Source organism: Ambystoma mexicanum, chromosome 2p (genome assembly GCF_040938575.1).
Source record: "Ambystoma mexicanum isolate Mex_15411 chromosome 2p, UKY_AmexF1_1, whole genome shotgun sequence".
Taxonomy (NCBI): domain Eukaryota; kingdom Metazoa; phylum Chordata; class Amphibia; order Caudata; family Ambystomatidae; genus Ambystoma; species Ambystoma mexicanum.
Window position 1 is genome coordinate 403,614,571 of NC_090923.1, and position 13,283 is coordinate 403,627,853.

Sequence of the window (13,283 nt, forward strand, 5' to 3'; positions counted from 1 at the left end):
ATATCAGTGGCCACTCGAGTGGCCAGGTTCTGTAAGTGCTGCAGTTGTTTTATCAGCTTCTTAGGTTGGGCCAGATATAGAGAATTACAATAGTATATCTGCGATAGTACCAAGGCGGCAACTACCAGGGATGAAGAGGGCCCGGGATCACGGGCAACACCTTCCTAAGGGTTTTTAATTGGAGGTGACCGGCCTGGCACACTGCCGTAACCTGTTGGTCCATAGACAGAGAGGCTGATAGCATGACACCAAGGTTTTTTACTTTCTTAACCAGGGTAGGTAAGGGACCCAAAGAGGAGGGCCAGAAAGAGGACACCCAGAGTTTAGGATTAGGGGGGTAGCCCACCACCATCACCTCGGTCTTGTCACCATTCAACTTGAGCCAGTTGTGGCCCATCCATTCCCCCACCGCCGCCAGACACCCCCGCAGGCACGACGACACCTCAGATTGATCAAGATCTAATTGAATCAATATCTGGGTGTCATCGGCGTACGAGTAGCATCTGACGCTGAAGAAGCGGATGAGACACACCAGGGCTCAGATATAAATGTTGAACAAGATAGGTGACATGGAGGAGCCCTGTGGAACCCCACAGCTCAAGTGACAAGGAGAGGAAAGGAAGGGTGGCGTTGCTAAGGTCTGTGAACAATCCGCAAGGAATGACTTGAACCAGGCTAGTACCTGCCCTGAGATACCAAACTGGACGAGGCAGGACAGCAAGATGGAGTGGTCGACTGTGTCGAAGGCCGCTGATAAATCCAATAAGATCAGGGCCCCCACACCACCAGTGTCCAAAAGCCTGGTCATGTTTTCCAGAAAGGCTACCAGAACACTCTCCGTGCCTCAGCCAGGGCGAAAACCGGATTGAACTGTGTCCAAAAGCTTATTGGATTCCAGATGGGAAGAGAGCAGAGGGGACACCAGTGACTCCAGGAGTTTAGCCAGGAGAGGGAGTAGAGAGATAGGGCAAAAATTAGATGAGATAGCGGGGTCCAGAGTCGGTTTTTTCAGCAAAGGGACCACTCTTGCTGATTTCAATTCCCGTGGGATGAGCCCTGTCGGAAGTGAGTTGTTAACAGCAAGAGTGATATCCGATACTAAATAAGGAGCCATCTCTTTCATGACCCTCAAAGAGATGGCATCAGAGGGGGAGCAAAATTTAATCTTCTTAATAGCTGCCAAGACTGCTTACTCAGAGAAAACTGGGAACCAGTGGACCAGGTATTAGTTGTGTTAGGAGCTGTGATGATGGGAGAAGAAATAGAAGATGTCAGGGCCGCCCGACAGTAGTAGAAGAAATATTTTGCCTAATAGTCTCGATTTTCGTAATAAAGAGACGAGATGTGCATCGCATAGTTCTTGAGATTTATATTGTGCTTTAAGAATGGGATCATAAGTCCTACACCATTTCCGTTCTGCTTGACGCAGTTTAAGGCGCTCCTCCTTCAGAAAGTCAGTGAACCATGGCTCCGAGGGCAGTCAGCGAGGTTGGATCAACCGGAGCGGGGCCACTTCATTAGCAGCCTCAGTGATTGCCTCGGATAGTAAAGATAGAGACACTGTAGATTCCTTACAGCATTTCGTTTGAATTATATTAAGCACATTAAGGGTATTCACTGCACCCCAGGAGCGCTGCCAGATTTTTCCTATTGGGATGTTAGTGGGCTTACCTATATTTTCAAGTCTGCCCGAGATCAGATAGTGGTCGTACCATAAAACAGGTTCGACTGACTGAAGTGTCAGGAGAGTTTTTTCAGAGAAAATCAAATCTAACATATTGTAATCTGTAATCTGGAACCCTACAATCCCCTGCCTCCCTACAATTACGCAGAGCCTCGCTGCTCTGGTTGCATTTACTCAATGCTGCATAGATTGCACTTCCCCCTTCCCTCCCCCTGGCACGTCCCTCTTCCCACCTGCCCTGCACTTTGCATTATCGAAATTGCGCAATCTCAATGACACAAAAAAGCCTAGTAAGATTTTTTGTTTTGTCCTCCTTCTGTCTTCCCTCCATTTTCTTGTTGCGCCTATAAACACTTGTGTACAGGCGCTTTATAAATAACATATGTCATATCATAACTGTGGCTGTTTTAGATGTATGATTGTATTGGCTCTTGCTTTGTAGAAGTGTGAGGGCTGAGTGTGTACTTTAGCCTATACTCATCCTTGTACTCCTGCAGGGCAGAAGTCAATGTCACAGAAATCTCCAGCTCTCCTACCGCTTTGTTGTTATGCTGATTGACTTGTTGTCTCCAACAAGTTGTTGGAGCCATACTTAGCGTTCTAATCTGTCAATACTGTAGACTAGGTACAGGTTATCTGTTTTGCATTGTATTGTGTGGGCTCTTTCTTATCGTTCCACCACCCAACGTGCTTTACTCTTCTCCCATGTGCATTAACTTAGAGGTATCCTGATCAGAAGGTTCCAAAAACTGTGAATTGCCTTTTATGAATTCCTGCATCCTTGGTCTTGTCCTAACCCCTTTATCGTGAGTCACCACTAAGGAAGCTGCACATTGCAGCTGATGCCATTTACATGAACAATAAATCCACAGATCCATACATATTGTGCTTGCTGGGCACTATGAAAAATAAATGAAATAGAGTCATACTGAACACGAAGGCCAGCATAGTATGTGAGACTTGTAATGGCATCATTCACACTACATCTTTAAAATGTTTAAAGTATAACTATTACATGAACCTTTTCCGTAAATCATGATAATATGAGAAATGTTGATCACATAGAGACTTGGTGGGTCATATCCACATGACTTTACAAAACGTCAGGCTTATGGGTACAGCTGGTCGGTTCGGCGAGTCGTGATTCAATGGTTATGTTAGTGTTGTACTTCCACATTGACGAAATATATTCAAACAGTGGGAAGGGGGTAGTAGATCCCTACTCCCCCTTATTGATACTTTTGTATAGTTGCAGTTCACTGGATTGACTGTAAGCCAATAGAAACCCGTCATAAACAATGAAAAACACTAGAAGTAAGATCCAGGACTCTGCGCCCAGTTTTATGAGTACGTATTTTTTATGAGTTGCCCTTAGGTTGATAACACGTGTTTCGGTCTTCCTCTGCCTTTTTCAAATCAGGGTTGTTATAATCACAATTTATTCAAATGAGTACCCCTCTGTGTAGGTCAATTTATAAATTACATATAATTTTGCCAACAAAAAACCCCAACTCAAAAATAAGCATCCATTGAAATGATCATTGAAAAATAACAGTGAAGTCACAAAAGATGCATATGGATAATAAACCATAACATCGAGCAAATCAATAGACCATTGCATCACCAAAGACAGAAATAAGGGTTGGTGTTGGGAGGTGATGCAAAGGGTATGTAAAGAGACAACAAAGTAACATGATGCATTAAACAAGTCAAAGTAAAATGGGTGGCGGAGAAAAAAGGGGGGCAAACAAACAGACAAAGACAAGAAAATGGGAGAAAAAAGTATATCTTCATTAGTCCCAAATATTCAAATTAAAGGATAATATTTGTTGCTATGTCGCAATGTTCCAATGACTTACCCTCTGTGGGAGTCACTTTATTAATTCTTAGTCTTGTTCTCATGCACTTGATTTACTGGTAAATTCCCTTGATCATGATTCTGGTGGGATATTGGTTGTTAAAATGTCATTAGACCCTGTCATGTTACTGAAATTATGTATATACATGAAAATATGTTAAACCCCACATTCTAGACCGCAATGTTTGTCTGTTCATGTTAAGGAAGGAAACTAATCTGTAACTATCCCTGAATACAGGGGTGCCTCGTATCTCTACCACGTATTCTTCAAGTTATGTGCTTAAACTATTGTAATCTAAAAATGCACACTGTGGTTAAGCCGAGTGTGTGAACTTACTTGAAACTGCTTCGGTCATCCGTGTTGGTTTGCTGCTGTGTCCTACAATGGCTGCCGCCATTTTTGGGACTATAACTGTTGTCAAGGCGACGGATCGCCACATCCGCCATTGTGAAAAGGCATACGGAAGAAACCCCTACCAGTTAAGTCTATATGCTAATGCTTCATAGTGCGATATGTGCAGGAATTGAAATTTTGGAGGGCAGAAATCGCTTCCTCCAGACCAACGGTGCATGTATTAGGAGCTCTGTTTCCCGCGCTCGGAAGGTCGCCATGATGACAATAATGTAAGCAAACCTCATTAAAGGCATACTCACGTCCATCCTGTCTCCGGATTTGCAGTGATTTCAGTGAAGTCTTCACAAAGAATGCTAAGACTTCTTCAATGATCAGAAGGAGCTAATCATATTAACAATACTTCAGTACTTGAAATGCGACAGTCTGATACAAAACTATCACATTACTACGTTAGCATACAGTCGTATCTCGCCTAGGAACACATGAGTAACGTGTAACTAAATCCAATATTGCATCCTTAATCAGTATCTCTCATCAGTCATAGATTATTATCATATCAATCTGGTGTTAACCATAAAAAAGAGAGACTAGGTTATATTTGAAAATCCAGAGCTTCCTCATTCTGGTTGTGTAATGGGGGACATTGTACCCAATCTGTTATAATGGGAAACCAGTGGCAAAGCGACATAGCTGCAAAATTCATTAGCAGATTATAAACAGTTAATTGAAGGCACACATTTAATATTCTTGCATATTACTCTGTGATATTATACAACACTAATCAATCTGAAACTATGGTGCATATGCTATAGCCTACTTATGTAGCCCTACAGGAACGACGCCATTTCAGTGTCAAAATTTAAGCCTAACACAGTTGTATTAAACAAACAGATTAGTCTGGCTTCTGCTTGGCGTAATGCTTTCACTCTATCACCTCCTCTTTTGGTTATTGTAACATACTTTAAGCCCACAAATCTGATAAGGCTTGTATCATCCATTTGGTGGTTCTTTTGCAAATACACGGATAGTGGTAGGTCTGAATCCTGACTTCCAGTTTTCATCAGCTGCTCCCGAATCCTAGTCCTCAGTTCCCTTTTTGTACTGCCTATGTACATTTTCTTACAGGTGCAGATTATTACATAGACCACATCCTTGGTTATACCATTGATCATATGTTGGATTATGATGATTTTTCCCTTTGGACCTTCAAGTTCTTTCGTCATGTCACTTGCAAATTTGCACATTGTGCAAAAAACACATTTTCTACAGCCTGGTTGATTTGTATTCAGCCAGGTGTGTTGTGTCTCCCCTTTTGGGTCAGGTAATAATGATGGGCAAATGATTGATTTAAGTGTATTTGCTTTCTTGAATGTAATGATTGGTCTGTCCTCAATATGATCACGTAAATGGTCATCCAAATGAAGTAGCTGCCAATATTCTTGTAAAATATTTCTAATTCTTTGATGGTCCTTATTAAATTGGGTTACAAACACTGTTTTCATTAGTTTTCCGTCTGTTTTAATTTTCGGGGTTAGAGTATCCTGCTGTTGAAGATTTTTTGTTTTCTCAAAGGCCTTTTGCAGGCATTTATTAGGGTATCCTCTTTTCTTGAAACGATTCCTTAGAAGGTTACATTCCTGTTGAAATTTATGGTCATTTTTGCAATTGCGTCTTGCTCTAATATATTCCCCAAGAGGGATGTTACCAATAGTTGCACGTTGGTGACAGCTGTTCACATGCAAAAGAGAGTTGACTTCGGTTGGCTTCCGAAAGGTACAAGTTTCCAGATGGTCATCTTTGACATAGATGGTAAGCTCCAAAAAGTTCATTTGGTGAACATTATTTTCTCCAGTGAATACTATGTCAATGGGTTCTGGTTGAGTCTATTAGTAAATTCATGAAGCAGTGTATCCGGTCCATCCCAAATTAGAAAAATGTCATCGATGTATCTTATCCATAGTTTGACTCTCTCGTCAAAGCATGGCTCCTGATACACTGAGAGTTCTTCCAGCATGCCCATGAAGATGTTAGCTAGTGCGGGGACATATTTCGTCCCCATTGGCGCTCCTTTAAGTTGTTGATACAAGCAATTATTGAAAGTGAACAGGTTGGAGTCCAATGTTATTTGTAACATCTCTTTGAGCATGTCAATTTGTAAGTAGTACGAAGCAGAGTAGTTCCTGAAGGCAAAATCAATGGAGGCAAGTGCCCATTAATGTTGAATTGACATGTATAACACTTTGACATCCAAGGTGGCCCGTCTGAAGGAGTCTTTCCATACAAATGTTTGAAGTAAACGAATTACACTGGACAAATCCTGTAAGTAAGATTTCACTCGACTTGCTCTTGGTTTTAGTATACCGTCCAAGTATTCTGATAGATTTTCAGTCCCCCATCCAATACCAATTAGAATTCGGTGACCTTCAGGTATGTTTTGATAGTCCTTATGAATCTTAGGTAGAAAGTACATGGTTTGTGTTGTTGGATTCTTTGTCATGAGATAAGATCTTTCCTCATCAGTAATCAGGCCTTTTCTGTGCCAGTTCATTATTGATTCCTCAATGTGGGTCAGGATTTCTTGATGTACTGAAAAGTTAATTGACCTGTAACATCCCGGTGTTGCCAAATGATTAGCGGCCATACGTAGATAATCTTCTCTGTCCATTCTAACAATATTGCCCCCTTTGTCTGCCTCCTTGATGACTATAGAGGTGTCCTCCGAAAGGGTCTTGAGAGCATCCCGTTCTGCTCTTGTCAGATTATCTTATTCCAAGGTGGGGCATCTTGTGTCATATGTAATATGCTGAGAGAGATTATATACATCTTGCGTGACTGCTCTATAAAATGTATCAATGATGTTATCACTTGATAATTGCGGAATGAATTTGGATTTGGTTTTTAATTCTTTAGTGGTCAGGAGGTCTGGTTTAATCCGTAATTCATGTAGTAAATTCCGTATCTCAAAGTTCTAATCTTCCGTCAATGATTGTAATACAAAAGTGTATTCAATATCTTGTATAGTTAAATCACTGATTGCTGTTGGCACTTCTTTAGTCTGGTAATCCCCAGGTGCCTTTGTAGCGAAGAATTTCTTGAGTTTGAGTTTTCGTATGAATTTGAACAGGTCAATATGTATATCAATATCTTGCAAGCTTTTAGCTGGTGCGAATGATAATCCCTTATTCAATAATTTTCTCTCATCCACTGTGATGGGTCTTTTAGAAAGATTCATGACCAAATCCTTATTTATTTGTTCTTGTTGGTTTCCTTCAAACTGGCCCTTGTCTGTCTTTTGTTTTCCGCTGTATTTTCTTGTCCTCCGCTGCCTGCATCCCCCCCTCTTTCCTCTCCTCCTTGGGGCAAATTGGGTGTGTTTGCTATTGGTGGTAATTGAAAACGGACTGTTTTCTGTGTCAAATTTCTGTTCCCCTTCTTAAACAGCTTGATCTGATTCATATATCTTTTATCCTGTTTTTCTTGTGTGATATCCACACCCGCAGTATCTGGTTCAGAGTCAGCCTCTGAACTGGCAGAAGATGTGTTCGGTGTGGAGCTTCTCGATGATGGTTTTATGCTACTGTCATATTTCGTTTGGATGTTTGCACCCTATCTTCGCTATAGTCACGGTCATCCAGATAACTTTATCTCAGTTTTCTGATTTTTACTTCATCCTGGTTTATTTGGAGAATATCATACATTTTGTCATAATTCTTGAGTTTGGTTTCCTCATTAGATTTCATCTCTGTTATTTCCTTGTTAATGGTCTTAATCCCTTCTACTGCTCTCTTGTGCTCTCTTGTAGCATGCTCAATTAATAAATCCATCATCTTCATTGAACTGTTGCTGAGGTTAGCCTCCCATGCTTCTGCCAGATAATTATCTTCACTACTGTTATATTTGGGAATATTAATATTCTTAGACCCTGTGGATCTTGGTCATTCTTTACATAGTTCTCTAGGGAGACTTTCTCCCAATATTTCTCTATTTCCTTTTTTGACAACCTTTCCAAGCATATAAATTTGCTACGGAGATCTTCTTGTCTTTTTCTCAAGTTAGAGAATGCATGTGTCATATTGCCTTTTTTCGTAAATACATTTCTAGTTTCTTCTTCTCGATTTTTAAGGTATGCTGCCATTTTTGTGAAATACGTCAATAGGTCTGCCAAGTTGCCAAGCTGCAATGTTACACAAGTTTACAAAGCGTCAGGCTTATGGGTACAGCTGGTTGGCTCGACGACTTGTGATTCAATGGTTATGTTAGTGTTGTTCTTGCCACGCTGGCAAAATATATTCAAACAGTGGGAAGGGGGTAGGAGACCCCAACTCCCCCTTATTGACACTTTCGTATAGTCGCAGTTCACTGGATTGATGGTAAGCCAATAGAAACCCATCATAAACAATGAAAAACACTAGAAGTAAGATCCAGGACTCTGTGCCCAGTTTTATGAGTATGTATTTTTAATGAGTTGCCCTTAGGTTGATAACACGTGTTTCGGCCTTCCTCAGCCTTTCTCAAATCAGGGCTGTTATAACCACAATTTATTCAAATGAGTACCCCTCTGTGTAGGTCAATTTATAAATTACATATAATTTTGTCAACAAAAAAACCCCAACCCAAAAATAAGCATCCATTGAAATGATCAGTGAAAAATAACAGTGAAATCACAAAAGATGCACATGGATAATAAACCATAACATCGAGCAAATCAATAGACCATTGCATCACCAAAGACAGAGAAATAAGGGTTGGTGTTGGGAGTGGATGCATAGGGTATGTAAAGAGACAACAAAGTAACATGATGCATTAACCAGGTCAAAGTAAAATGGGTGGCAGAGAAAAAGGGGGGGGGGGACCAAACAAACAGACAAAGACAAGAAAAAGGGAGAAAAAAGTATATTTTCATTAGTCAGGCAGGCTGCGTGTGTTCCCACGAACTAGTCAGCCGGTGGCTGGAACATGCAAAATTAAACAGAAGCAGACAAGTGGAGGGCTGCAGCCCATAAGTAATGGTATGGCAGAGCAGGAGCTCTGTGGAACAGACATCATGAGGTGGCAGGGAGGTCTGGCTCGGCATGTGTGGTGACCTGCCTCTAAGTTCCGGAGAGACTGGTATAGCACGGCGAGCTGTGATGAAGGACTCTGGAAGGAGGAGGGCAATCACTTGTAGCCTGAAGCCAGTGATCGCGCGACGGATATCGCAGTGCCAGAGCACACTCTACTCCCTTGCGGGCATTGAAACAGGTCAGCAACTTTTGCATATAGGTTGGGAGTACCAGCAGTTTATGAAAAGAACTACTGCTTCACCCTGTGGGTGCTCTGATCAGCTTGTACTACATGGCTACTGAGCCCAAGGCTAGTTAAAAGTAGAGGGTGGAACAACTTTCCCCACAGTGTTGCTGAGACTTGTACCAGCAGGGGGGAGAGGGGTAGCATGTCCCCTGCTGTTGTGGCTTGTGTGTTCTGTAGAATCCTGAGGTCCATATAACACATAGCACTGAGATAATCCAAGGGAGAGAACAAAACTCACGCTGCACTTCGGAGACTTCGGCTGCTGTCTTATTCGAAAGACCCCCCACTTCACGCTGTAGCTAGTGCAAGCTTGCCAATAGGACAATGCTACTGGTGCTGGTTATTGACCATCTATGCTGTGAGGGTGCAGTCATTGTAGGCAAACCCTGCTGTCTTGAACCGGCTGGATCATTGACTTGCATGTCGCGGTGCACCACTGTGCGCAGTTGCTGAATACCCTCTGGCATGCCGACTAACAAACAGAAAGGAGGGAACAGAAGCACTATGTCATGATCCCAGCAAAGGAACACTGTTCCCATTCAGAAATACCAGTGAAGCAAGGAACTTCATATCAGTCAATGGGTTGTCAGTGGCTTCAAGCCTTGCACAAATGGCATTTGCCTCATTCATAGCATAGCGCCCATAGGCTCACATAGCGCTTACATTAGTTTTTTCCTACACTCAACATGGCTGCCGCCAAGTCCATTGTTAACTCACAGCACATACTACACCTGTTGCAGAGGGAGCTACTTAAGCCCAGCCCCACTGGAACACTCGCTTCGCATCTTCTCCACTGACAGCGGGTAACGCTTCCAGCGATCTCCTGAAAGAACCTGTCAAAGGAAAAACAAAGTTAAGAGATATTAGTTCCACAGAAAATCGATATAATTCCATTGTTGTAGTTGTAAAGACTTACTGAACAGAAGTATTTCCGAAGCGTTTCCTCAGCCAGCAGTTTATTTCGTAGTCTCTGCATCTCCTGTCAGAAGTTCCGTCGCAGCCGCAGCACCTTCCTCACAGCAGCCTTCGTTCGCAGTCGCAGTGCCTTCATTCAAAAGTTTCCCTCAGCAGTCTCTGCATCGCCCAAAGGTATTTAATCCACAGCTTTCTGAAAACCTGCAAAACAAAAGGTATTGTTGTTAATGAATGATCTTGTTAAATAAGAAAGAAGAAGTTTTACATATGTTGCTTATCTGAAGTCCCAGCAAGTTTTTCTTCGCTTGTTATTACCGCGCTCATCTCTGAAGGCCGCAAATTACTCTGTTAAGATGAACTTTCATTCATTAAACGTTTCCCCATACCGAGTATAGTCACAGTCATACCGCAACATTTATCCTTTTCTAAGAACCAAGAACCTGCAAAATAAAAGGGAACATTTTAGAAAGAGAGATCTCTCCAACGTAGGGACTATTCACAATCTGACAAACTATATATTTTTTCACCAAAAACTCACCCAAGATTACTGTAAGAAAAGACAAGGACATTATTCTCACAAGACTCTTTTGAACACCGCAGCCTCTCAAGTTAACAGTTTTCCAACCAATGCGCCCCTGTACAGTACAGGATGGAGAGCTCCACAAAACATAAGCACAGGTGAGAAGAGAGGGATTTATCAAAGGCACACTTCACTACAGTTTTTTCATGCAAATAGAAGATAGAGTAGTTCTATTGTTATAATTGTTGTTTTCACAGAATAAGAGCCGAGATAACAGATCCTCTAGCTGAGAAGGCATTATGCTCCCGGGAGAGTCCCAGGTAAGCGTTACACACTATTATGGAATCATTTGCAGCCATGGGAAAACAACAGGATCCTGCATCATTGTGGGAGGAGGAGCAATCCATGGCCCTGACAGCCCAGGGGGTCGCACATAAGGAATAATTCCTAGCAGCGATTGCGACTTCGCAAACCTCGCAGGAGGACAAGCTAGACGTGGTTAAGATTGATGTGAGGACAAGCTAGAAGTGGTTAAGATTGATGTGAATCTGTTACTGCATGATGTCTGCTCTCTGGCTGAGAGGGTAACGGTCACAGAATCACTGTTGAACAAAAATGTGACTGCCACCTCTGTTGGAGGCCAAAGTATATCATCTGGAAGCTAATAATGCCTTGGAACTATGTGTTGAGGATGCAGAAAGGAAAAATGATATTTGTATCCAGGGCCTACCGGAAGGTGAGAAGGGAACAGATCCAACCTCCGATATGGAGAACTTCATCCTGCAGGATGTGAGCCCAGGTAAACTGTCCTAAGGCTTTGCAATCAAGAGGGCTCACCATTCCCTACATAGAAGACCACCACTGGGTGCTAATCTAAGACTCATTATTGCAGGGGTCCTCAACTTGAGAGACAGCAAGGTGATCCTGCAACACTGCAGGGGAGGAGGCTCATACAACACGGTAACCTGAAACTCGCTATATTTCCAGACTATACATCTCTGGTACAGAAAAGGAGAAACATGTTTGTTCCAACAAATTAAGGGCTCTATAGCCTCGGCCTCAATTATATGCTCAACTACCCAGCCACACTGAAAGTGCTTTACAAGGGGAGAGCGATCTACTTTGAAACCCCAGAGGCTGCAACTTGTTGGATGAACCATAATGGTATTAAGGATAAACTGCAGGGGATGGACATGATCCACATGGGAAGAGCCCTTGAGCCCAATGATGCTTTGATCCCTGCTGTGCTATGCTGGATTGGATAAGATATACACACACACTACTGCTGACTGTGGAAGCAAGCTGCAGTGGGAGCATTGTGCTGCCCCACACTGCATGGAACATCTTGTAGTCCATAGATGTACATACTAAGGTGGTACCAAGCACCTGCTGGAACACACCACCTGACACCCCGATGGTGACGTCTCATCTTGTGGAAGCGGGCAGCCTCGATCAGGACTGTGCTGTTGAGCTTTGTTGTTCCCTCATTGTTTGTGCCAAATGCATTAAGTTATGGAGAGGTTGTTTTTCTTTGTTATGTATGGTTGAAGGCATCTGTGGAATAGAGGGAGGTGGATGGGAATCCACTTGGGCATGAGCAGGGAGGTTATGTTGCGGAGGACGTATTTAATCAAAGTTGGACCCCAATGGTTATCCAATCAACATTGGCAGCAGGACAGTACAGTTTCTGGACCCAGTGGGTGTGGCGTGGCTGCTTGTGAGGAAGGTACACTAGACAGATGGATACGCTCAAGGTGTTGACATGGAATGTCTGGGGGATGGGCTCATATTCAGGGATATGAGCCTCGTCGCAGGGGCTCTCCAGCCCCTGCGACGAGGCTATACCAGCAGTAGACCCGCCCACCCTCGTCCTGCAGTCTGCTCCTGGATCAGGTGAGCATCACCCTGGATGCCCATATCTGCTCCCTCGACAAACGATCGGCAGCGCGGAAAGGCTGCATCCCGAATTCTACATGCTACGACCATTTTCCTGGCCGCTCGGCATTGTTGCATCAGCATTGCTGGGCAACGCGTGTAGACTATTACTGCTTTATTTCCACCGGCGAGGCGGAAGCTGGCCCACTCCTGCTAAGGCCCACGCATGAGAAGGCGCCTGTTCTGCGCCTGTTCGCGCACTGGTCGCCAGTCCATAACTAGCTCGCCCACCGGAGGTAAGACAGCATTCACGGCCACTTTTTGCCTTACAGAACTATAAACTCACACGTTACCCAATCAACTGCTCACATACGCGATTGCCGGGCTTATACCTGTGCATGAGTTATACTGCGTAGTGTCTATACCAACTCGGCATCCCATACTTGCAACCGTGCAAGCAGTGCACACCGGTCTGGTGTGAATTGCGCTAATCTCAGCAGACATTCCAAAACCTGCAACTACTGCTCTTGCAAACTCGCTCATCATACGTTCAATAGCATCCTAACGTGTGTGACTGCATAACAATCTATTACAATGTATTATGAACGCCTGTACTCTTAATTCAAGTAATATTCGAGAGATCAGCTCATACTGCAAGCCACTATTGTGCTATATATGATATATATACATCTATATATATATATATATATATATTACATGGCCACGCTAGTGGCCATGTAGTTATGGTTAAGTTGCTGTTTCCATAGGAAGAGCACTTTTTGGGCGG